This window comes from Lactuca sativa, chromosome 7 (assembly GCF_002870075.4).
Source record: "Lactuca sativa cultivar Salinas chromosome 7, Lsat_Salinas_v11, whole genome shotgun sequence".
Lineage (NCBI taxonomy): Eukaryota > Viridiplantae > Streptophyta > Magnoliopsida > Asterales > Asteraceae > Lactuca > Lactuca sativa.
In genome coordinates, this window is record NC_056629.2 from 183,873,131 (window position 1) to 183,900,503 (window position 27,373).

Genomic DNA, 27,373 nt, shown 5'->3' on the forward strand with positions numbered 1-27,373 from the left:
GCCGTGTTGGCCCTTCGGTCTAGAATTAGGTACCTTAGGCCTCTTGACCGAACCCTCAACACTCGTAGCAGAATCAGGCTTCCCTTTTCTCTCCATCTCCAAGTCAATCTTCCTCTCTCGAACCCTCTCTATCATGTCTTCCAATGTCTTGCAACTAGATTGTCTAACAAACTGTCGAATGTCACTCCTCAGCATCTCGTGGTACCGGGCATTCTTCATCTCCTCATCCGCTACATATTGCGGAACCAAAAGTGCCATCTCCCTTAACATAGCAGTGATCCCAGTCACCGTCTCAATAGTCTGATAAAGATCCTGAAACTCTCGCACTAGCTGCTGCACCTCGATCACCGGTGCAAACTCGGCTCGGAACGTGGTCGAGAAATCACTCCAGTTCATCGAATCAATAGCATCATCTCCTACAACATGCTCTACCTCCTCCCAATAATCACGAGCCCTGTTCTTCAGGAGGCAGGAAGCTAGTCTGACCTTGTCCCCCTCGGGACAACGGCTGGTAAGGAAGGCGTTGGAAACATCTGCCAACCACCTGCTACTCGCAATGGGTTCCCTAGCCCCATGGTAGTCTAGCGCTCCACATACCCGAAACTCCCTGAAGGTCAGAGGGAGCGTTCCGATCCAAGCCACAATCTCAGCACGGAGCTCGCTCAATCTCTCATCAAGAATCTCCAGAATACCCTCCTTGACCGTGCTAAAGATCACAGGAGTCTGATCAAGGATGTTGTGCATAATCTCAGGAGAGATGAACCCCCTCGTCTGTCATACCCCCAAACCGAGATGGCGGAAACATTCAGGGGCGGAGGACGTCATGTTCAATATCACAACAAATGTAGAATATTAAAACAAGTAACAACATCCATTGCATTAATATTAAAGTGTTTACATTGTATTCAAAACACATATGATTGACTCCAAAAGTAAGCAGAAAAATAAGACTCGTACTATTATGCTCCGTCTTCTAGAACCCTGTGCATGTACCTGTCTACTAGTTTCCTAAGAATACAACTGATTTTCAAAGTGTATCAACATTTAAGTTGGTGAGTTCATAAGTATTATGTTTTAGAAAGCATGTTCTTTGTTCCTTGAAGACCTTAGTATGTTCCTCCAGAAAATTCAATATTTTCTAATATAATCTAATGTAAGAAAAATGTGACCCTTTAGTTCCTTTTACAATCACCTGGTAGATACAGGTTATATACAATATAGATCGAACATACAATCGATTATGTGGTTGTTCCCTAAGCCCACAACCAAACAAGGAACAGGAAATGAGGCGGAATCCACACATTCCACAATTGGTCGGATCTACATCGTATGTGACCCTGGTGTATACACTAGGTAATTACAGAGTTAACGGTGTTGGTCTTTTTTGTGTGAAATCTACATTGTACTTAGAAAGTAATGTAATATTGTTGTATTTGTATGCAATCCTTTATGTATGTATGTACTTAGTCAAATGTTCCATACGAAAAGTATGTTTTTGTACTAGAAAATAGTATGTTGTACTTGTATGTTATGACCTGACCCATACTTTTCCCCCTATGATTACTTAGTGTATACGGATCATATATATAACTAAGATCAAATAAATAGTAGACTGTATGAATCTGCTCTAAGCCCACAACTAAACAACGAACAGGAGTGAAGCAGAAAGCACACATTCTACTACCTACCAGATCCTATTAATATATAACCCTAATGTCTAAACCAAGGAATCATAGAGTTAGCATTATAGGTCTCTTCTAAACCATATGTTCATGTTACTAGGAAAGTTGTGTGGTGTAGTTCTATTGTTTAGTAAAACTACTTGAAGTTATGAAAATCCCGTAATCTAAATGCCTTAGTTGATACCATTGTGAGTTTCATATAACCATGCTTAATTGGACTAGATAAAAAACACGACGTGATGTAGGCGTCGAAAAAGTTATGATGTTTGTCACCCGTAGACCTACCAGTCCCAACTGTAGCTAACAGCCAAAGTGCGAGATTGCCAGTCCCATATAGATCTATACACAAAATCACGCTCACCCTCCAAGAGACTCTGGTTATAATATATAATACTTAGAAACCTGTACCCATTTGGGTACGACCAAGTAGTACCTCACAACTCTGTATAACTAGACATGAAGAGAATACAACGTTCTTTTATACTTGAAAACGTACGAATTACATTGTACTAGAAGTGTACAATAATTATAATTTAAATAATCATTTTAGTATGATATTCCTAACTTATTAAAATAGTATTAGTGTTCCCTAAACTATACCTATTATATTTTATATGTATGTTCTGCACACAATGTCAATCTTAGTAATATAACAGTTTATATAACACAATGAAATAATTTGAGAAAGATACCTAGTACTCGACATATTTACAAAAGGGGTTAAAGGTTTATTTAAATTCGTTTCATGTTCAATACATATATATATATATATATATATATATATATATATATATATATATATATATATATATATATATATATATATATATATATATATATATATATAATTGAGATCAAACAATCAGTCGGACAAATGGTTCCAAGCCTAGTCCACAACTAGACAAGGAACATGAGATAAGGCGGAAACACCAGTCGTAAGTCTGTTGGATCTACATTACACACACACACACACACACACATATATATATATATATATATATATATATATATATATATATATATATATATATATAGAGAGAGAGAGAGAGAGAGAGAGAGAGAGAAACATGTATTTTGGAAAATCAAAGTATAAAACAATTTAAGAAGATTGAAAACACTTTTTAAAATAGTTTAAATCAATTGAAATAGCTTGAACTATTTAACACAAGATTTCCTTGTGTTTTTACTTGTATCCCGCCCCTTAAAACTTTGAAAAATAGTAAAAACATAGGGGTATGAACTCACCTTATGCGAGTGATTCGATAAAAGGTTCGATATATGATGTAATTTCCACAAGTTAAGTCCCGCAACAAAACCGAGTCCTAAAAGCATTTCACATAATATATAGGTATACAATTAGTGAATTCACTTACAAATAAGAGTGTTAGAAGTGAATTCGTGAGGCTGCAAGGTGTTTTCGGCCAACCCTTGGGTTTTCGGCCATATGAAGATCTTGGTGATGTTCTTCGTGTTCTTGGTCAAAGCAAGAAGATTCAAAGGTTTTCGGTTGAATATCACCAAAAAGGAAGGTGATATCTTGATGAAATGAAGAACACTTGATGTTATAAACATGATCCGAAGGAGATTCAAAGGGTTTTGGATGGTACTTGAGAGAGAAAAAAGAGTTTTCGGTTGGTGTTCTTGAGAGAATAGATAGTGTTTTCAGTTGGAAGCAGAAGAAGTGAGAGTATGTTTTCGGATCATGTTATTTCTAGCAAGAAACTGATGAGAAGTGACACATGCGTGGGGATGCGAACCGAGGGGATTAGACCGAGGGTTCTCGGCTGCGAACTGTTTATGGTCCAAAGGAAATGGTCAGATGCGAGGGATTGCAACCCTGACCGAGAACTCATTTTCATTCTGAGGCAAGTGATTGCGAGACATCTCAGTATTCATAGGAAAGGCATATTTTGATTACAATAACACTTTTACATGGTCACCTAATTATAATCACGTTTTAATCAAATGGTTTCTAGAATCTTGGTGCTATTGACTTTTTGTTGACCTGAAATAACAAGTTATCACATCATCCCCCCCCCCCCCCCCCCCCCCCCGTTAGAGAGAATTTCGTCCTGAAATTAGGTTTCTGTGCAGGACTTCAGGGGTTATGCTCATCTAAATCGTAGAATGTTCACTCATAGTCCTGGGCAGCTTTGTCCTGAAATTCATAGTAGGATTCATACCTGGTCCATCTATCATTACCTCATATATACAAGTCGTATATAATTAAGATTAATAAGACGGTCGGATGTGCGACTCTGCCCCAGGTCCACAACCAAACAAGGAACAAGAGATAAGGAGGAAACACACATTCTAAGTCCATAGAATCTTAATTATATACTACTCTGGCATATACACTTAGTAGTGATAGGTTAACCGTATACATCCTTATCCTTTGTGCTTGAACTTGACCTGTTGCATGAGTGGCATTCCCGAAAGGTCTGCTAGTATACATCAGAAAGGTTTCAGAGGGAAGAGTCTTGATCGCATGAGTATTTCAGGTATAGAATGCGAGGGACGATTCTCAGGTATATGAGTGACGAGGGTTTCGTCAGTCGGTCAGTTAAGGCGAGGGTTTTCGCAGTACATGAACTTGGTATGGTAAGGACCACGCCAATCCATGTCGAATGACGGCGTTAGACTCCTTATAGAAACAAGTGTTAAGTTGATTCGAAAGAAACATTTACTATAGCAATAGTGTATTCCGTGTATACTCGATAGTGCATTCTGTGTATACTTTCTAGTGCTTTCAGGTTTCTCCTAGTTATTACCACTGCAACATATCGTACCACAATTAGCGAGTACTAGCAGTAAAAGTGTTCCGATAATTAGTGATGATACTTCATATTATGATCCTTATCATGTCCCTCTATGATCGCTTGGTGTATACAAGTCATGCATAATTAAGATGAATAAGACGGTCGACTGAGTGACTCTGCCCTAAATCCACAACCAAACAATGAATAGTAAATAGGGCAGAATCACTCACTCTAAGATTGCAAAATCTTAGTTATGCATAACCTTGATATACACACTAATCCATCATAGCTCACCTGCACGGATCCTTAGTTCTTATATGAATGTTGTGATTTGTTCGGACGAGCGACTAATTTAAAATTTAATTTTTAATTGGAATACTAAGCTTTAAAATTTTATTATTATTTAGAAAACGTACCGCTGTTCACAGTTGGCTCAGGGACAGTCTCTCCTACGGTGATCATCATTATTCGCCCCTCCCCACCAGAGTTCTACGTTATTGGGCAGTCCTTCTTGTAGCGCCTTGTCTTACCACACCCATAACAGGCCTGGTTTACTTCAAATCCGGGGACCTGGGAGATTGGTTGTGTCGGCGCCCTACAGGAACGGGTAGCGTGCCCCTTCCTGTGGCAATTCTTACACTTCATCTCCCGGCAAGCTCCAGTGTGATGGTAGTTATAGTTACTACACTTCGGGAGAGTTCTAGCATATCGACTAACAGGCGCTGGAGTGGCAGGTGTTGTGGCATCATGTAAAGTAACTATTTGTTGCTCTGTAACATCCCGAGTTCAGGAGTGCAGGTTCAGGGTTCAAAGTGAAAATGTATAAGGGCAACTCGGCGAGTCCATGGGTGGACTCGGCGAGTAGAGTCGCGACTTTGGTCGCGTGTTAAGTGGCCAACTTGGCGAGTCGGCGGCTGGACTCGGCGAGTTGGTGCTGGGCAAGGAAAACCCTAATCTTCGGGGTTTGCCCCCTATTTAAAGGATGTTATGCCTTCTCTTCAGCCTCTATTTACCCTGAGAGTTCCAAAGAAAACCCTAATCGTGAGAAACTCCATTATTGAGAGGATTGAAGCTTGGAAGAGGGAATTTGTGAAGAGAAGTTGGAGGAATTCGAGGATAGCACCAAGAGGGCTTGTGGATCTGAAGTCTACGTCAGTTTAGGCTCATCTTTGGGGTAAGAATCCTCTGTCTTGAACCCTTTTTCCCTTATTGTCATCCATGGTGGTTGTTTTGGGGTTTTTGGAGGATTTCATGAGTCATTTCGGGATTGGAAGATGGATCTGAGGATGCTACCTCAGATCTGGAGTAGTGGTGATCCAAAATCGCATAAAGTCCCTGTTGATAAGTGATTGGCGAAGCTATCTTGTCCCAAACCCAAACCCTGAAGTGTAAAATGCCTAGATCTCTTTGGATTCACGTAAAGTTCGCCACTTTACGTGATGGATGGGTTGTAGGAGGCTAGATCTATGTTTTGGATCAATTGCATGGCCTGGAAGGTTCTGTTTGGAATGAGATCTAGAGGCACTCGGCGAGTCACAAAGGTGTACTCGGCGAGTTGCTTGAAGATGGACTGGAACTCGGCGAGTTGGAAGAACAACTCGGCGAGTAGGTTGAAGATAGCCTTAAACTCGGCGAGTCTGTTCTTGGACTCGGCGAGTCTAGTTGTGAGTTCCAAGTTTCTTCTGGTTGAGCTGTGACTTGGTGAGTCGAGTGAGGAAGGACTCAGAGTTGTTGGACTCGGCAAGTCTCGGGGTGACTCGGCGAGTTGAGTCGCGGATTGAGGAAAGTTCTGGGCATGGGGACTCAGCGAGTCATCGGGTTGACTCGGCGAGTAGAGTCGGTTAGGGGTTGACTTTGACTTTGACCAAGGGTTGACCAGTTGACGTCCAGGGACATTTTGGTAATTGTTGGATATTGTTTTGAGTTTAGTATTTTGGTGGTTGGCCAGTGGTGGAGATCATATCAGTGATCGGGCAGCTTGGGTTATCTGTTCAGTCGGCAGTTTCGAGGTGAGTTATCCTCACTATATCAACCGGGTCTACGGCACCAAGGTCGGCCCTTTATCGGATTGAGATCTGGGTATTTGTTGTTATGTTATTGCTTGATATGTTGCATCCTGGTAGCTAGGATGGTATATGTTAGAGACCTGTTGAGGTCGGTATCCTGAGATGTAGGGTGATGCTATGCTAGTGACCGGTTAGGTCGGTATCCTGGTTAGGATAATGATATGTTACGTGATCTGTTTGATCGGTTTGTTGACTATGAATTGTTATATAATTGTATGTTTATGTGCACATGATTGTTTGGACTGGAGTTAGGTTGAGGTGGGTCCTGCTTTGTGCTGTAGGCCAAGATACCTAGGGCAGACCGGTTGTCCTGAAGGTCCAGCGGGCGGTCTGGATAAGCTGTAGGCCCCAAGAGAGCGGACCAGACATGCCGAGGCTCGGAGAGTGGACCAGGCCGACTGAAGGCCCGGTGCGGGCGGACCAGTCATACTATAGACTCTGAGAGTGGACCGGGTGGATTGAAGGCCCGGTGCGGGTGGACCAATCACTCTACAGACTCGATGTATATGGCTAGACTCGGAGGGTGGACCAGGTGGACTGTTGGCCGGTGCGGCGGACCAGTCACATAGTAGACCCGAAGTGCATGGCTGTTCTGTGAATGGATATGATATGGCATGTTATGCGTGTATGGTATATGTGGTTGGTATTTTGGGGATATCTCACTAAGCTTTCGGGCTTACAGTTGTGGTTTTATGTTTTTCAGGTTCTTCAGGAGACCGTGGCAAGGCGAAGGCGTGATCGTACCGCTCCTCGTGTTTATGATGTGACGTGATTCTGGGAATACTTTAATTTTATTGTATTGAAAACCTTTTTATGATAATTTAATGAAATCGGGTTGTTTTTGAAAAGTTTAAATTGGTTGAAATTTTTCGGTCGTTACAAGTTGGTATCAGAGCCTTGGTTTGAGTGAATTGGAGGAACACTCGTGTGACTCCAGTCTCAAATCGAGGAGGGTTTTCAAAAGAGAATTTAAAACGGTTTTCAAAATGAGTAAAAGGAGGACGCGGAGGTATGATCAGTCGGAGCCAGGAAGTAACCCCAAAATACCATACATGCTATTTGTTTTTGAGCTTTGATAGAACAACATGCTAGTGCTAGGCTAGGGATCTTCAGGATTTCATGATAATATGCATGATTTATGATGCCTGATAGCCTAGGGTTTCCTTGTGGGAGATTTTCCAGTGTTCCTCTAGTGGTGAGGGTTGAGCGCTTATTTTGTATGTTTTCACTAGGGTGTTGTGGTAGTACTTCATACAAATATGGGTAGGTGTGGAAGGTAGTATGGGCCCATACTACTGAAAGCACAGGACCCATACACGTATCAGGGAAACCATGACCTCTAGGGATGGGTTGAGAGTCGGTTTCCGGGTTAGTGGGAAGTGTCTGAGTTTTTGTGGTGTTTTTCAGTATGGAGATTCTGAGGCATGCTGGGAGTGGATCCGGGTCAGGATCGGGAGCAGAAGAGGGAGTTCCGGGCGGGTCTGTGCCGCCCGAGGTTATTGGTCAGATGAGCACGTGCGAGTTGGATGCGAGGATTCGTGAGATCCTGCACGATGAGGTTGCTGCGTTGTTACGGGCTGAGTTGTCGGAACTGTTTGGGTCGATCAAGACCGCCATGGTTGAGTATTTTGATGAGCGCTATGCAGCTCTCACAGAGATGGCTGCCGCGGCGGCTACAACGGCTGTAGCAGCGGCAGGGGGAGGAGCTGGTCGGGGTTTCCAGTATCGGGACTTCGATAATACGAAGCCTCCCACCTTCGATGGAGTTCAGGACCCAATTGTTTCTATGAGATGGTTATCGGACGTGGAGGGGTGTTTCTTCACGTGTTCATGCCCTGCTGATCAGAGGGTGAGGTGTGCTCTGAACCTGTTGAGGCTCGGGGCAAAGGATTGTTGGAGATTGACCACGGGGTCATATTCGAATGCGCAGAGGGCTGCGGTTTCATGGGATCAGTTCAGAGAGATGTTCAGCACTCGTTATGTTCCGCGGGTTGAGAGGGAGGGATTGGCTCAGGAATTCCTTGAGCTGAAGCAGGATTCGGAGTCGGTGACGGAGATCACCCGGATGTTCACTGAGAGGGTGATGTTCTGCCCTGAGTTTGCTTCGGAGCAGGCTCAGATGTCTCGATATCTGAGCATGCTCAAGAGGGATATCAGACAGTTTGTGTCTACGCAGAGGTGCGAGACTTTGTTGGAGTTGCAGGAGGCCGCCAGGCGGCGTGAGTTAGAGATGGAGTTGCAGTTGCATGAGCTGAGGCAGGCTCCGGTGCAGTCGCAGCCGGCGCCGAAACGGTCCAAGACCGTTGATTCCAGGGTGGGAGAACAGAGTAGTCACACTTGTGGGAAGTGTGGGAGGGGTCACACCAGAGTTTGTAGGTCCGGTGGTGTCACACCCCAAAACCGGAACGGCGGAAACGTTCTGGGGTGGATGACGTCATGTCAAGTATCATAACACATGCACATAGTAATCAAAGTACAACAAATCATTGCATTAATAGTAATAATTTTGCATGGTTACATTACATAGTATCAAAGTAATACAAGCAAATATATAAAGTGCAGCAAGGTACTTAAGCCATCTTCATCAGCAGCTCCGGGGATGTACCTGTCTAATTGCTGACCTGAGATTACAAGTTATTTGAAAAGCGAGTATCAGCATTTTTACAATGCTGGTGAGTTCATAAGCATTTAATGTCATTTAGTCAAATAACTTTAATAAGTAGTAGTTTAAGTGTTTTCGTTGCATCAGTGTTCTTTCCAGAAAATCCTATATTTTCTTTAAATAAAGCAGCCTTCTACCAAGACTGTTTCAGTGTATCGTGGTAAGAGGTAGTTTTCCCTTAATTGCTATTTTTATCAAAATACTGAATTTGATTATTAAAGAAAGCAGGAGACATCAGGGAATAATATATGCCTCAGCAGTGAGGACTGCTGACTAAGGCAAAGAATCATAGACTCCAGGAGGGTATCGAATTAACGACACGCCTGGTTCAGTCTAACAAAGGGGAGACATAGACCCCAGAAGGTACCAAATGAAAGGTACAGCTGGTAAGGTCTAAAACAGTGAATATAGACCGAAGACGATACTAAATGAAAAGTACATCTCGCAGGGTCAAAACAAAGACTACAGACCCCTGACAGTATCTAATGAAAGATACAGCTAGCAAGGTCGAAACAGAGACTATAGACCCCAGACAGTATCAAATGAAAGATACAGCTAGCAAGGTCGAAATAGAGACTATAGACCCCAGACAGTATCAAATGAAAAATACAACTAGCAAGGTCGAAACAGAGACTATAGACCCCAGACAGTATCAAATGAAAGATACAGCTAGCAAGGTCGAAACAGAGACTATAAACCCCAGACAGTATGAAATGAAGGATACAGCTAGCAAGGTTGAAATAGAGACTATAGACCCCATACAGTATCAAATGAAAGATACAGCTAGCAAGGTCGAAACAGAGACTATAGACCCCAGACGGTATCAAATGAAAGATACAGCTAGCAAGGTCGAAACAGTGTGACTCTGAAAAGTGACATCAGCATACAGTGTAAATTGCTGACGAAATACCGTTACCTTAAAGCCATGAATTATAAGGCAACCCAGGATACTCGTAACCATACTGACTAGAGTTCCAGACGCCCTACAAGCATCTATAGAATGTGACATTTGTCACCCCTTGGCTTGGTCGGCCGTGGACTGTAGCTAGCAGTCAGGGTGCGGGGTTGTCAATCCCGTATAGGCCTATACACATAATGTCCGCTCTCCCTACAGGAGACTCTGGTTACCAACTAGACGACGGAGAAGGCCGCGTCCCGAAGATGCATCCCAAATAGAGGATAGTGTTTTTCTAGAGGGGAGTGGGTTTCTAATGTAAGTGATATTCTAGAGGTAAAGACTTTCAAACAGTGGGTAGTGTGTTTCTAAAGTAAGTGTAGAATGGAGGTAGAGATTCTTAACTGACTTGACTAGAGAATTTCCTGTATGTCCATACTCATATACATAGTATTTAACTAATGAACCAAACGACCTTCGGACAGCTACCCGATCCCACCAGACCACATCTCAACGAAGAAAAGGAAATAGGGCCGACGAGCCTTCCTAAGTCTTTCAATCATTACTTATATATACCTATATAAGCACGGACATACATCTAACTATGACTAAGTGCGTTTTAAGTAGAAGTGATCCTTATGAAGTAGTAGTGCCTAATAAGTGAAGTAAAAGCGTTCTCAAGTGAAGTAGAAGTGTCGCACAAGTATAAGCGTATCATGAAGTAGAGGCGACAATAAGTGAAGCGAAGGCGTATCAAGTATAAGTGAAGTAGAGTTGTTATCAAGTATAAGCGAAGAAGAATCGTATCACTAAGTAAGAGCGTGAATAAGTATAAGCGTCATAAGGTATAAGCGACTATCAGTATAAGTGGAAGCATTACAGAGTAGGAATATGGAATAAGTATAAGCGAATCAACAATAACTTCAATTAAAAATATACGTAAAAAGGAATCTTAATGAAAAGCCTTTACGAACAGAAAATTTCACACTTTGTATTCTTTGTAAAGTATTCTTGAAAATCTTGTAAAAAAATCTTTCACAAACCAGTCTAGAATGAATTTAGTTTAAAAGGTATAAGTAAGAGTTTTAAAACAATTGAAAAACGTTATAGCGTCCTACTCAGTAAAAACAGTGTATAGTGGCAGAATCTTGTGCATGCGGGTTATCAATCACATGTGATTGATATGATAATTGGCATGTTTAACTTGTAATCCCCCCCTATAAAAACATTTAAAAGCATTTAAAAGGTTCATTCAGGGGTATGAACTTACCTGGTGTAAGTAGGTCCGACGGTAGTGCCGTTTAGGCGTTCAGGGTCACGCAAGGACTTGAACACACACAAGGACCTATTTTAACATATGATAACATATGTTCACATACAATTAGCATATAATATACTAATTAAACAATTTTACACACTCAAAGGAGTGGAAAACACTCCCGGTTGAGTGTTTGGGGTCCCGGGTAGCGTTTAAGGGTGCTAAGGGTCTCCTATGAGCTGTGGGACTTTGCTATACTCACATATCTAGTGTGTAAAGGGGTTTAAAGCATCAATATGGACCAAACAAGGAGTTTACGGCCCAACCTAAGGGAGTTTACGGCCGTAAACTCCCAAGGTCATGTTCTTGGGTGTTTGATGCTTCTAGCTTGTTCCTTGATTTATTCTAAGCACTTTTCCCAAAAGGCATGAGTGGAATTGAGGCCTCTAAGGGTATTTTATAGGAGTTTACGGCCTAAGAACTCTCCCAAGGGAGTTTACGGCCGTAAACTCTCACCCTTAGTGATTTGTGAAGTTTCAAGCCTCTAATGCCTTTCTAGAATTTTCTTATGAAGTTTGATGCTATTATGGGTGATTAAAACCAACATTTGAGGGGGTTTTGGGGAGTTTACGGCCTAGATAAATGCTTGGGCCGTAAACTCCAAGAAATCCCTCATTTTCTTGGGTTTAAGTCCTTAGATCCCCTCCTAGTATTTTATGGTAATTGTCTAAGGCCATTAGGGGGGCAAAAATCACACTTTAGGGCATGATTTAGGGTGTTTACGGCCTTGACCAAGTTTGGGCCGTAAACTCCTTTCATTAAATCATTTTGGAGTGTTTCAAGGGTCTAAACTCAAGAGGATAAGTCCCTAAATTATGTAATAAGCCCTAGGATGAGTTTGGTGCACATTTGGGACCATGACTTGTGGAGTTTACGGCCTAAGCATGTGCTTGGGCCGTAAACTCTTCTTTGAGTCCTAAATCCATGCATTTTAGTGTTTAAACACCCCTAGGCTATATCCCTTAATAGATTCTAAGCTTATGGTCAAGTTTAAAGGCATATTTAGCACCTTTTTAGGGGTTTACGGCCCTAGGATGTTCCTGGGCCGTAAACTCCTTATCCTATGCCTTCTTGGATGGTTTTTGGGCTTTAAACATAAATCAATACGCTTAGAATAAGCTAGGGTAAGCGGACATACAATTTGGAAGCGTTTGGTTGCGAATTCGGGGCGAAAACGGGTCTAGAGAGAGAGTATAGAGAGAGAGTGTAAAAAGTCTCTAATGGACTCCACTCACCCATATATAGGTTTCACAGTCGGGGCTCAGTGGAATTTTACCCGATACTGCCGTTAAAAGGGGCTTTTGGTCGCACCCGATTTAGTGGTCGTAATAATAAAACTTGACATTTTCCAAATGAATGAAAATGTGTGTCCTGTGTTTTTATTTCCTTTTATCACGACTTAACGGCATGTTAAAGGTAATCAAATGGAATGTTTATTAAATTGATGCCCTCTAATTAACGGAACTTTTATACAGTGGAATATTCCGTTAACGGTAACGGGGAAATGTAACGGGACAACTTGGGTTGTCACAGGTGGCGCATGCCGCAAGTGCGGAAAGGTGGGGCACTATGCGAGGGAGTGTCGGCAGTCAGTGCCGGTTCGGGATTTGAGGATTTGTTATCATTGTCATCAGGTTGGGCACTTGAGGGTCAACTGTCCACAGCTTGCTGCAGGACCGATGCAGGCTCCAGCACCGGCCACTTTGAGGATCACAGGTGGAGGTCAGGGTGGAGCGGATCCCCCAAGGGCTCAGGGTCGTGCTTTTCAGCTTACAGCAGAGGAGGTCAGAGTAGTATCGGATGCAGCCGCGGGTATGTTTCTTTCTTGATGTCTTGATTATCTTGTGATTATTGTGAAGTATTGTTTATCTGCTGGTCTCTTTGTGTGGTTTTCGGTATGGTATTTGTTGTTCTTTGAGAGTTATGGTATGCTTATGGGTTAGTGATGGAAATTTTGTTGGTTATCTTTCATGAGGGTTGTTAGTGGAAATCTGGAATTGGTCTGAAGGCCGGTAGCATCTGCTTTCTGAGGAGTGGTTTGCTTCAGATTGAGTTTCTTTCGAGTGGAATGATCAGTGTGGAAATGTGATTTTTGTGAAGGTTGTTAGTGCTAGTGGGAATTAGTCTACGTGTAAGTGTTGGTTTTGTGTAGGGTTGTTTTGGGAGGTCGGTGATAGCGACCGATGGTTGATAATCAGTGCTATAAGTGGGGGAGAATTGGAAAATTCTCCGGAAGATCGATGAGTACGTGAGGTTGCTTAGCTGTGTGGGATTCAGCAGTGTTCTGTCAGCCCAGAGCATAGGCTGGTATGAGTAAGTCGCAGGCATGTGGGGCGGGATACAGACCTAGGGCATTTGATTGTAGAGGGCCTGGGATCAGGACGGGATTGAGTATGTATGATCGAAATAGAGTTCGGAACCCCTAGAGGGCTAGAATAGTATGCATGGGAGGATTTCCCAGAGAGAAAACTCGGAATGATGAATGATAGTTGAGCGGTCCGGAGGGACTGAAGGCCGCTAGGCGTACCAGTCAGGCCGAAGACTCGGAGAACGGTCCATCCAGACTGAAGGCACTGGAGGGCGGTCCAAATTGGCTGAAGGTTCTGAGAGTGGTCCATATTGACTGAAGGCCTGGTAAGGCGGTCCAGTCATGCTGAAGACTCTGCATGTATCGTTAGGCCGATTCGAGGAAATGGATTGAGTATGTTGCGATGTGTAGCATTAGAAGGTCTGGCCCCGAGTATTGATCTTGATTAGTGGAGATGGTGCAGGGACTCAAGGGTCCTTGCGAGCAGATTCAGAGTAGGTGTGTTGCATGGATAGTGGTTATGCTTAAAAGGAGTGATGTAGTGTTGAGCGAGCACCGTAGCACTTGTCATAGTAACAAGGCGGCCAAGTGGATTTCCTTGGTAAAGGAAGAGAGAGGAGTGTAACTCCGAGAGGGAGTGCAAATTCACGGAAGTGAAAGCAGCAGAACAGAGTTATGATTAGAGTGATCCAATTATGGTCTTTGAGCAGCATGATTGCGGCAGTGGCATGGAATCACATCCGGATGGGATGTCTGCTGAGGTCGCGGAAGGGATTCCGTGGGTGTAGAGCCAAGAGACTCGGAAGGGATGCAGGGATGGAGTCTTGGACTCCCAGCTTGATTCTGATCAGGGAGTTGTGTATGTAATGGTGGTTCATCTGAGGGGATGTTTGGAGGTGTCGTCAGTGTGTCGGGTTTTCCCAACCCGAGAGTGCTAGGGCTAGTTCAGCATGTTTGTGTGATTGCAAGAAGAGAACTCATGGGAGTTGCTCTAAGACTGAAGGATGTGTCCTTCTGTCAACCTGGAGTGGTTAGAGATGGACTCTAATCGGGATTCCAGTGGTTCATGGTTATTTCTAGCTCATATGGGCCGAGTGATTGTTGTGATTTGGAGCAGTGTTGCATTATGGGTAGTACTCAGTTGATAAGTGTGGTTATCAGAGGTCGAAGCCGGTGGCCGGCTTGAAGCAATGGTCGGAACACCACGGGAAGGAAAAGCGAGTTTCGGGTTTCTATGGTTGTGCTTTGAGGAACCTAGTTTGGTTTATGCCAGGTGGTGCGTTGCGGGAGTATTTCTGGAGTAGAGTTATCGCAGGCTTCGAGGGCGAAGCCTAATTTAAGTGGGGGAGAATTGTAACATCCTGAGTTCAGGAGTGCAAGTTCAGGGTTCAAAGTGAAAATGTATAAGGGCAACTCGGCCAGTAGAGTTGCGACTTTGGTCGCGTGTTAAGTGGCCAACTTGGCGAGTCGGCGGTTGGACTCGGCGAGTTGGTGCTGGGCAAGGAAAACCCTAATCTTCGGGGTTTGCCCCTATTTAAAGGATGTTACGCCTTCTCTTCAGCCTCTATTTACCCTGAGAGTTCCAGAGAAAACCCTAATCGTGAGAAACTCCATTATTGAGAGGATTGAAGCTTGGAAGAGGGAATTTGTGAAGAGAAGTTGGAGGAATTCGAGGATAGCACCAAAAGGGCTTGTGGATCTGAAGTCTACATCAGTTTAGGCTCATCTTTGGGGTAAGAATCCTCTGTCTTGAACCCTTTTTCCCTTATTGTCATCCATAGTGGTTGTTTTGGGGTTTTTGGTGGATTTCATGAGTCATTTCGGGATTGGAAGATGGATCTGAGGATGCTACCTCATATCTGGAGTAGTGGTGATCCAAAATCGCATAAAGTCCCTGTTGATAAGTGATTGGTGAAGCTATCTTGTCCCAAACCCAAACCCTAAAGTGTAAAATGCCTAGATCTCTTTGGATTTACGTAAAGTTCGCCACTTTACGTGATGGATGGGTTGTAGGAGGCTAGATCTATGTTTTGGATCAATTGCATGGCCTGGAAGGTTCTGTTTGGAATGAGATCTAGAGGCACTCGGCGAGTTTCTTGAAGATGGACTGGAACTCGGCGAGTTGGAAGAACAACTCGGTGAGTAGGTTGAAGATAGCCTTAGACTCGGCAAGTCTGGTTGTGAGTTCCAAGTTTCTTCTGGTTGAGCTGTGACTCGGTGAGTCAAGGTATGACTCGGTGAGTCGAGTGAGGAAGGACTCAGAGTTGTTGGACTCGGCGAGTCTCGGGGTGACTCGGCGAGTTGAGTCGCGGATTGAGGAAAGTTCTGGGCATGGGGACTCGGCGAGTCATCGGGTTGACTTTGACTTTGACCAAGGGTTGACTAGTTGACGTCCAAGGCCATTTTGGTAATTGTTGGATATTGTTTTGAGTTTAGTATTTTGGTGGTTGGCCAGTGGTGTAGATCATATCAGTGATCGGGCAGCTTGGGTTATATGTTCAGTCGGCAGTTTCGAGGTGAGTTATCCTCACTATATCAACCGGGTCTACGGCACCAAGGCCGACCCTTTATCGGATTGAGATCCGGGTATTTGTTGTTATGTTATTGCTTGATATGTTGCATCCTGGTAGCTAGGATGGTATATGTTAGAGACCTGTTGAGGTCGGTATCCTGAGATGTAGGGTGATGCTATGCTAGTGACCGGTTAGTTCGGTATCCTAGTTAGGATGATGATATGTTACGTGATCTGTTTGATCGGTTTGTTGACTGTGAATTGTTATATGATTGTATGTTTATGTGCACATGGTTGTTTGGACTGGAGTTGGGTTGAGGCGGGTCTTGCTTTGTGCTGTAGGCCAAGATACCCAGGGCGGACCGATTGTCCCGAAGGCCCAGCGAGTGGTCCGGATAGGCTGTAGGCCCCAAGAGGGCGGACCAGACTTGCCGAGGCTCGGAGAGTGGACCAGTCATATTGTAGACTCTGAGAGTGGACTGGGTGGATTGAAGGTCCGGTGCGGGCGGACCAATCACTCTGCAGACTCGATGTATATGGCTAGACTCGGAGGGTGGACCATGTGGACTGTTGGCCGGTACGGTGGAGCAGTCACACAGTAGACCCGAAGTGCATGGCTGTTCTGTGAAAGGATATGATATGGCATGTTATGAGTGTATGGTATATGTGGTTGGTATTTTGGGGATATCTCACTAAGCTTTCGGGCTTACAGTTGTGGTTTTATGTTTTTCAGGTTCTTCAGGAGACCGTGGCAAGGCGAATGCGTGATCGTACCGCTCCTCGTGTTTATGATGTGACGTGATTCTGGGAATACTTTAATTTAAATGTATTGAAAACCTTTTTATGATAATTTAATGAAATCGGGTTGTTTTTGAAAAGTTTAAATTGGTTGAAATTTTTCGGTCGTTACATGCTCATGCGGGGATTCTTGTGTTGTTTGTCCCTTCCTCGTGTTCCCCGACTTTTGTTTCTAGTCTCCTCCCTTTGTTGGCTCAGGAACGGGGACTACCACGCCATGGCAGACTCCATGGTCAATGAGTCGCTGATGTGTGTTAAACTAACTAGTTTTAACCTACTTTTTATTTATGAATTTGACACACAAAAGGCAGTGGACCTATCAATTGATAATATAAATTAGCAAGTAGGGTATCAAACTCAGGGAAGGGAAATTAGTCTAATTACTAGAATTATCTAAAACTATTAGTACCAAAGGGTCAATGGCCTAGCGGTATGGACTGACCATCTCATATGAGAGGTCTGGGGTTCAAGTCTCGGTGGAGATATAGGTGGTTATTTAGGAGTAGATTAGTTAGTTTGCCGTTTCAAAAAAAAATCTAAAACTATTAGTAAAATAGAGGGGGTTTCTCTAGTTTTGCAATACTAGAAACTTAACTAAAACTTAACAAATTAACTAACAGCTGAAAGCACATAAATATTAACTAAATTTAATGATTAAAAGAGTTTCTGTTTAGGTTCAACTCATTTACTCCTATGGTTAATTTTTATGGTGATGTAATGGATTAATTGTTATTTGGCTACCGAGTTAGGTGATTAGATTCACATTCGTTATTACCAATCCTTAGAAAATAGATTAATTTAAGCAGTGCTCAAGTGTTCAAACTAATAAATTCCCTAATTTAATTATTCGGGTTAAATAAGACTTGTAACTAGCTAATTAAATTGGTGATTCAATTAACCTCTTGATGATGGTGTATCACTCAAGCTCACACATAAATTTACCCATTCTCTAATTAATCCTACTTTCATATTCATTATTCCTAGGCATATAGCAATGTGTTCACAATAATTATATGAGGTAAGCAATTAAGAGATGTTCATGCAACTTAATTACTTAGCAATTAACAGAAAATAGTTATGGTTAATGCATAAGGGTCTTTAACAAGCTTATTTAACAAAATTCACCACATAACAATTAATCAAAATAGTAAATTAATCCATAGGAGCAAACTTGTCTACCCTAAACAGAAACTAACGAAATTAGTTCATGATTATAGTTGATAAAAGACTAAAAACGAATTCAAACATGCTAGAATAGTTCTATTCAAAGGTAAAGTGGAAAATTAAACCTAAGTTGCCTTACTCTTCTTAGATTTGAGGATTAGGGTTCTTCTCATGTTCTTCTAATCTCCAACAGTCTCCTTAGTCGCCAAGTAAGTTTTCCAAAATCCAGAGAGAGTCAATTCAGATTTGTGGCTTCTATTTATAGATATCTCAAAACAGGGGCTACTCGTCGAGTAGACAACCAACTCGGCGAGCCCCCTTGAGGAATCCGTATACGACAAGGACTCCAGGTGTAGCTTCACGAATCTTCGTGGGTACTCGTCGAGTAGACGTCCCTACTCACCGAGTAGCTTCAGGATTTTAGCATTTTTCTTCTTTCTTCAGTTCCTAAGCTTTCGATCGTATCTCCTGCTTCCTTTTGCTTTCGATCTTCCCTTTTGGACTGAAAATACAATTTGAACATTATTAAGTACCTTTTTTCCATAATATGTAAATAATTAGCTAATAAATGATGAAAATATATAGCTAAATATGCACATATCAAAATACCCCACACTTGACTTTTGTTTGCCCCCAAGCAAAACTGAATTTTAGCATACTAATATCAAATATGACAATTCCAATCAAACCCAACCATTATGTCAAGACCGCAACGCATGCATTTGTGTCTAAAATTTTCCTAAGGACCCCCCTTAGTTCTAAATACTCACAATCCTCATAAACACTTGCCCACTTCTTTTGAACCATACTCATTTTATGCATCCCTCCGAATCCATCCGCAGAAAACCTCCTAATCTCAAGGTATTTTTGGTTGAGCAACCCAAGCATACATAACTACAAAATTACAAAATTTTCGATACCAATATGGAGCTATTTTTAGAATTCTTCACTTCCTTGATCACTTGATCTTTATTTCTTTGAATGCACCAACTTTTGATTTTTGGTACCTTTAACTTTTGATCCTTCAGAATTTTGATCTTTTTATCTTCACTTTAATTGCTCCAAAATTCTTCAAACTTTTCTTGTAATTCTCTCTTTTTTTTCTTTTTTTTTAAAACATGTATCTCACTTTTTTTTCACTCAAAACCCTACATTCTTAAGCAGAGGTGCTCAACTTCAACCTTTATTGGTTAAAGATAATAGTTTTCCTGGATACATTTCAAGTACACGATGCTAAACGTTTTGCATTCCTAAAACTAAGCAAGGTTGTGTTTTTGTCCCATGATTTCATTAGAATAAAGGGGGCCACAAATGCACTAGAACGTGTATAGGCTCAACTAAACATTTGGGTCTTCATGTAATCACCAAACATAATACTAGCATGATTCCTAATTGCTTTTTTTTACCAAATTTTCTAAATTAATTCCTAGCAATTTTTTGCAAAAATTTTAAAATTTAACTAGTGTAATAACCAACCCCTACCCCACACTTAAATTATGCAATGTCCCCATTGCATGTTGTGCATGGAAAACATAAAAGTAAAGAGAGAATTGGAACAAACTCCCCTAGGATAGTAGTCGCGAGGTTGATTTCCTTCTTTGAAAGCTCCATCTTCAATTGAATTTAAACCTGGGAACAGATCATCCATGTCTTGGGTGTCAAATCTCGTGTGGTACAGCTCGAAATATGCAGGAAAATAGTCTTGAAAAATCTCCGGGAATTAGCCTTTAAAGAATATGAGTAAACCCATATCATATGTGGCCAAAATCCAAATTTTGATAGTGAAATAATGAGTGACTCGCCAAGTAAATATGGCTGCTCGTCGAGCGGAAGGGCTTTTAGCAGAAAAGTCGTAGTTTTGCAAGCGGACTCGCCGAGCCCAAAATATGCACTCGGCGAGTACATCGCTGAGTGATAAATATATCTTCTGCTTTTGAGTCCGTTTCTGCTATGCTTGGGTATAATGATTTAGTGTCTTTCCTTCATTTTCCTTTAATAAGAAACACTCCTAAACCCTCTTTGATAACGGACTCGACCTTAAACTCAAAAATTGCACATTTTATTCTAGACCCGACCCTTACTCTAGCCTTGACACTTGAGACTCTCGCATGCATCCTAGCCTCAATCTGAAAAATAAATAAGAGCAACCACAAGTGATAAAAATAAATTCCTACTTATCGTACTAAAAGTTTCAAACAGTTTCAAACCCACAAAACAAATAGAAATAGTTTTTAAACATCCAAAACAAAACAAATAAAAATATCAATCATCATCCTACTCTTCATTGCCTCCTATCCCGCTTCCACTAGCTTGGTTTCTCCTTGCTTGCAATCTTTCCTCCCAACTTGGCACATAGGGGAATCCGGGTCTAGGCCTTGGTGCGATATTCATTTGTTCAAACAAATAAACAAATGACTCGTTGTTATAGTTCATGCTTCTCCCAAGGTCATCTTGGTACCTTCTTGCTTCAATGTTGTACCAATCCATAGGTAACTCTTCATCCACCGGAATGACCGGTGGGTCTTCCAAGACTTGCTCCCGCCTTTTCCCTACCCTTCTTCCCGGCTCTAATACCGTATCCTCGTCCGGGATCCGAAAATTTCCCCCGCCATAATCTTCAATGATCCTCGCTCTCCTGAATAAACTAGTACTAAACGGAGGAGAAGGAATCATTGTTAACACCCTCGTTGCACCTTGGTCTAAGATCCCATATGTTCTTGCTAATCTTATGACAAACATGCCCCCATTAATCTTAGAGGTAATCCGTTCCTTGGCTGCACCCTCTAATAAATACTTTGCCAAACAATAAGGGAAGTTGCGGAAAATATTAGGAGTGATAATACTCCACATGTAGAAAATGTTAAGGGTGGGCACCTTATCATCATCCTTGATCATATTAATGGTACTTGTGACCAAACGATGAATTAGGTGATGGATTGGGGAACGGATACTCCCCTCTTGAGTAGATGATTGAATGTAGACCCGGTTGGCGATTGTGTTCCACCAGGTCGAGGCAACCACTTCCTCGAGTAGGTCCTTGTGACAATGCTCTAAAAATCTTTTAAATTTTTCAGACATGATCACATCTTGATCATAAATCCCCATCCTCCATGCAAGCTCTGCAGTGCTGCGTTGGCGCAGCTCCCCTCCAAGACAGAAAGATATAATGTTTGGACTGTAATAGTCACTACCACCTCTGAAGGAGATGGTAGCAAAGAACTCCTAACACAGCTCCTGATAAACAAGTTCTTGAATTTTGAATAGTCGGCTCCAGCCATCACAGATTATTGTTACCCCATTATTGTTGAAAGACTTGACCAAGTAAGGAGTCAATTCTTCCTCCAACCCCGTTTGACCAAGCCAGTGCCTGCCAATTTCATTTGGGACATATATCTCGTTGCGCCTCAAAGCTGTCAGCTTGTTTTTTGCACGGGCAAGTGAAGATTTTGAGGTAATGCTTGGAAAGGTTAACCATGGAAGATCCCCATAGCCACATCCCCTAGAACTCTGCCCTCTTCTAGACATTCTTCCTACAAAACACAACCAAAAAAACCAAAAACAAAACACAGAGAGATTAAAAACATAAAAATTTCTAGCTTCTGCATCTTGGACTCGCCGAGTCCACAAACCGACTTCGCGAGTAGGATGAACATTACGAGTCCAGTCCTGTTAGATGGAATGAATCGGCCAAATCTATAAATTACTCTAGGGGTTTGCTTCGGTATGTTCCAGGAGCATAAATATGTAAGAAATTTTGTCTAAAACGTCCTAATTTAACACGAACTCAAAACCCTAAAATCCAAGTTTTGTCAAAATCGGGATTTTGCAGAAATTAAGGGTATAACGCCACCAAAGATTGAAACTTTTAACAAATTAAGAGTGAAAATGGTTACCTTTGAGTTGGAATTGCTAGGAAATAGAAGAAATCAAGATGGAAACTTGAGAGGAACTTTGCTCGTTGTGTATGGGTGGCGGCTGGATGAATGGTTGAAAGTGTTTTACAATTAGGGTAAATCCCCTTTTACACAATGTAAAAATAATTTTTTTTGCGTGTAAATACGTGGACTCGCCGAGTAGATATACCTACTCGCCAAGTAGTTTCGCTATTCCACGTTTGATCGGGATTTCTTAAATGGGCTCGCCGAGTAGGTGTACCTACTCGACGAGTCATTTAAGAAATCTTTTGTCATGGCAACTCTTTAATCTTTTGTCATGGCAACTCTTTGTCTTTTCTTTGTATATCAAGGAACTAGTGTAAGCCTCATTTCTAAGCTCATCAAGGGCATTCATTTTCATCAACTGGTTGGTTCGAAGTTCAGCCAAATCAAAATTGCACATCTTTAGAGCCCAAAAAGCTTTATGCTAAATTTCTACCGGTAAGTGGCAATTCTTTCCATAAACTAGCCTATATGGTGTGGTACCAATAGGTGTCTTGAAAGGTGTTCGAAAGGCCCAAAGTGCATCATCTAATTTATCCGACTATTCTTTTCGATTTCCTCCAACCGATCTTTCTAAAATTCTTTTTAACGCCCTATTTGTCACTTCAGTTTGCCCACTAGTTTGTGGATGATAAGATGTGGAGAACCTATGATGTACCCCATATTTTTTTAACACTTTGGCAAATTGATCATTTTCAAAGTGAGTGCCACGGTCACTAATAAGAGCTTTAGGAACTCCAAATCTTGAGAATAACTTCTTTAGAAATCGCACCACCACCCAAGCATCATTAGTTGGTAATGCTTGTGCCTCCGCCCATTTAGACACGTAATCGACTGCCACCAAGATGTATTTATTCCCTTTGGACATTGGGAAAGGTCCCATAAAATCAATACCCCAGACATCAAATATCTCACAAATTTGAATACTATGTTGGGGCATTTCATTTTGGGATGATATATTTCCCGCTCGTTGGCACGAATCACATTCTTTGACAAATTTGGCAGCATCTTTAAAAATTGCGGGCCAATAAAACCCAATATCAAAAATCTTCCTAGCTGTGTAGTGTGCTCCATGATGTCCTCCGATGGTCCCGCTATGACAGTATTCCAAGATTTCTCGACTTTCCTTCTCGAATACACATCTTCTTATCATTCCTTCTGTGCAGCTTCGGAAGAGATACGGCTCATCCCAAAAGTAGTACTTGATTTCTGAAAAGAATTTCTTCTTTTGTAGGCGGGTCAAGTCTTTTGGAATGTAATTGGTTGATAAGTAGTTAGTTATATCCGCAAACCATGGCATTTATCTGGATAATACTAAAAGATATTCATCGGGAAAATCGTCCCCAATCTTGTTTTCTTCCAATTCCTCCAAATGCGGGTTTTCTAATCTTCACAAATGGTCGGCAGCTACTTTATCCATGCCCTTTTTATCGTGTATTTCAATGTCAAACTCTTGAAAAAGTAAGACCCAACGTATCAATCGGGGCTTAGCATCTTGTTTAGTAAAAAGATACTTTAGGGCCAAATGGTCGGTAAAAACTATGGTCTTTGATAATACCAAATAAGGGCGGAACTTATCAAAAGCGTATACCACAACAAGTAGCTCCTTCTCAGTAGTAGTGTAGTTTTCTTGAGTTAGGTTTAGTGTCTTGCTTGTATAGTAGATGGGCTGAAAATGCTTGTCAACTCTTTGTCCCAAAACAGCTCCCACAACATAATCACTTGCATCACACATTAGCTCGAAAGGAAGATTCCAATTTGGTGCTATCATGATAGGAGTAGTGGTTAATCGTTCCTTTAACAAATGAAATGTTTCATGACATTCCTTGTAAAAATCAAATGGGGCATCCTTCAAGAGTAATTGAGTCAAGGGCCTAGTAATCTTCTAAAAATCTTTAATAAAGCGGCGATAAAATCCCGCATGGCCAAGAAAACTCCTTACCACTTTTATATTAGTTGGAGGGGGTAACTTAGCTATTGTGTCCACTTTTTCTCTATCCACTTCTATCCCTTTTCTTGAAACTTTGTGACCCAATACAATTCCTTCTTTCACCATGAAGTGGCACTTTTCCCAATTAAGGACAAGGTTTGTCTTCTCACATCGAGCTAGCATCAAGTCTAAATTAGATAAACAATCTTAAAAAGATAACTCAAAATACCGAGAAATCATCCATGAAGACCTCCATAAACTTTTCGATCATATCATGAAAGATGGCCATCATGCACCTTTGGAAAGTGGCCAGTGCATTGCATAACCCAAAAGGCATGCGTCTATATGCAAATGTTCCACTCGAGCATGTAAAAGTTGTCTTCTCTTGGTCTTAGGGTTTTATTGTAATTTGAAAATACCCCAAAAACCCATCAAGAAAACAAAAGTATAAATGGTCGGAGAGTCTTTCGAGCATTTGGTCAATAAAGGGTAAAGGAAAGTGATCCTTGCATGTGGCATCATTTAGCTTTCTATAATCTATGCAAACTGGCCACCCGGTTACCGTTCTTGTTGGAATTAATTCGTTATACTCATTGACCACCACCGTTATGCCTCCTTTTTTCAGTACCGCTTGCACCGGGCTCACCCATGGGCTATCGGAGATTGAGTAAATGATTTCGGCATCGAGTAGTTTAACCACCTCCTTTTTTACAACTTCTTGCATGTTCAGGTCAAGTCTTCTTTAGCGTTGAACTACAGGTTAGCTCCATCTTCTAAGTTAATCTTATGAGAACAATAAGCTGGACTAATTCCTTTGATGTCGATGATATACCATGCTATAGCACCTTGGCTCTTCCTCAATACACCTACAAGACTTTCTTTCTCATGTTTGGACAAATCAGCAGCTATAATTACAGGTTTTTGTTGGACATCTTCAAGAAACGCGTATTCCAAGTGATATGGTAGTGCCTTAAGTTCAATTTTCGTGTTCTAAATGTTGAACACGTCGAGTCCAGTGAGGGGACTCGTCGAGTCCTTCATAAAAGCTGTGGTTGATCGGGTTTCTTCGGATGGACTCGTCGATTCGGTCGAGGCTACTCGACGAGTCGGGTGTTCTGCATTTCTGATTAGATCATTATACTCAGCTTCCTTGAGCAATCTTTCTATTTCCAGTAGGTCTCTTTCCGCATCAAATTCTTCTTCATGTGTGATGGTGGACTTGTTTGAATCAACATCATCCCATTCCTCCATCAATTCTTCCAACATGTCAACCGAAAATGTTGTGTCATCACTACTCCTTGGATGTTTCATGGCTTGATTGACCCCAAAAGTGACTGATCGTCTCCTACCCGAAGGGTAAGTTTAGAATCTTGCATATCAACTATAGCACTTGCGGTGTTAAGAAAAGGTCTTCCAAGTATTATCGGGACTTGAGGATCCGCTTCCATGTCTTAAACTATGAAGTCCGCGGGAAACACGAACTTATCAACCTTCACCAATAGATCTTCACATATTCCTCTTGAGAATGTAACCGTTTTATTTGCTAGGTGAATCTCCATTCGAATTGGCCTTGGCTCCGGAAGATCTAATTTCTTGAAAAATGAGTATGGCGTGAGATTACACTTGCCCCAGAATCAGCCAATGCATAAATGGTAGCCAAGTTCCCAAATTGGCAAGGTAATGTTAAGCTTCCCGGATCACCTTTCTTCTTAGGTAGTTTGTTCAACATGGCAGTTAAACAATTCTCATTTAGGACCACTTTCTTCACCTCTTCTATCTTCTTTCTATTAGTTAGAAGCTACTTGAGAAATTTGGCATACTTTGACATTTGTGCAACCGCCTCTATGAATGGCATATTAATCTGGAGAGCCTTTATGTGTTCCAGAAACTTCTGGTAGTCAATTTCATTTTTTTTCTTGTCTAGCTCAAGCCGGAAAGGGAAGTGGAGGCTGGTATGGCTTAACAGGTGGCTGGTTTTTCTATTCAGCCGGGGGACTCGTCGAGTCCATAACGTCGACTCGGCGAGTCGAGTCAGGATTCTGTGATTCTTCATGTTCTTCTTTATCCTCTTGCACCAGTTTAGGATCTTCTTTTTGAATAGGAGTCAGGGGGTTATAATCTTCCCACTCCTAGTTGTCATAATATTTATATGTGCACCTTTCGGGTTACTTTCAGTATTACTAGGAAGTCCACCCGGTATTCTCTCATTCACTTATTGTGCAAGTTGCCCCAACTGCTTTTCTATGTTGAGAATAGATGCTTGTTGATTCCTAAGCAAGGCTTGTTGATCTTACATCATAAGTTGGTGTTCTCTCAACATATTTTGTTGATCTTTAAGTGTAGCATCGATATCATTGTGTCTTTTCTAGGATGCGGCCACGAATCTTGTAAGTATGTCTTCCAAATCTAATTTCTTTTCATGTACCGATTCCTCCTTTTGATAAAATTCTCTCTCCTTTTTCTTATACTTTTCTTCGCTTGTCTTTTTGTACTCATCATATGGTAGCCATTCTTTCTTTGGTTTTCGCCAATTATCATCAAATATATCACCAATTGAATAACACACTTATACCTTGCGGTTCCCATTCTCATTAAGATCGCAGTCTTTTGTAAGGTAGGGCCCTCTACAGTTTTCACATCCCACTCTAATAGCATGGATGGATTGGTCCATCTTAGTCATTCTTTGGTCCATGCTTTCCAATTTTGCCATCATTGCTGCCATGTCATCAGTGATAGAATTTACCGCCCCTCGAGTCAAGTCATTCCTTGGGTTATGATATTCTCTAGAGTGCTTAGAGAATTCTTCAATTAGTTCTTTGATCACCAGGGGTGCCTTCTTTGTGAGGGGTCCTTGCGAGTCAAGGAGCTGCCTAGTTGTTACACTGACTCCATCATAGAAAATGGAGACTTCTTGTTGACTGTTTAAATCATGATGTGGGCAGTTCCTTAGTAGGCCCTTGTATCTCTCCCAAGCCTCATAAAGTGACTCTCCAACTTGTTGTACAAAGTTGGCAATGGATTTCTTCAACTTGGCTATCTTTGAAAGTGGGCAAAACTGGTGAATAAATTCTTCTTTCATCTTGGCCCATGTGGTGATGGATCCGGGAGGGAGTGATTTGAGCCAGTCTTTCGCAGCTCCTTTGAATGTAACGGGAAGCATATAGAGTAAAACAGTTTCGCAAGGTACATTTGGAACATTAAAGTAGTTGGCTACATCGTTGACCTCGTCTAAATGTTTGTATGCATCTTCGTGATGTTTTCCATAGAAGGGAATCTCCTTAAGTTGAGCAAGTATGTGGCCTTTGAGTTCGAAAGTAGCTGTCGCGGGATTCACGGGTTGC

General features: G+C 41.8%; 1 non-coding gene across 1 annotated transcript; it reads left to right on the forward strand.

The window, feature by feature from the left end:
• The first annotated feature begins 26,956 nt into the window (after positions 1-26,956).
• On the forward strand, positions 26,957-27,063 carry LOC111915135 (small nucleolar RNA R71). Its single transcript, XR_002858061.1, has one exon. It is a non-coding gene; the product is annotated as a small nucleolar RNA R71 (small nucleolar RNA).
• Positions 27,064-27,373: the final 310 nt, after the last annotated feature.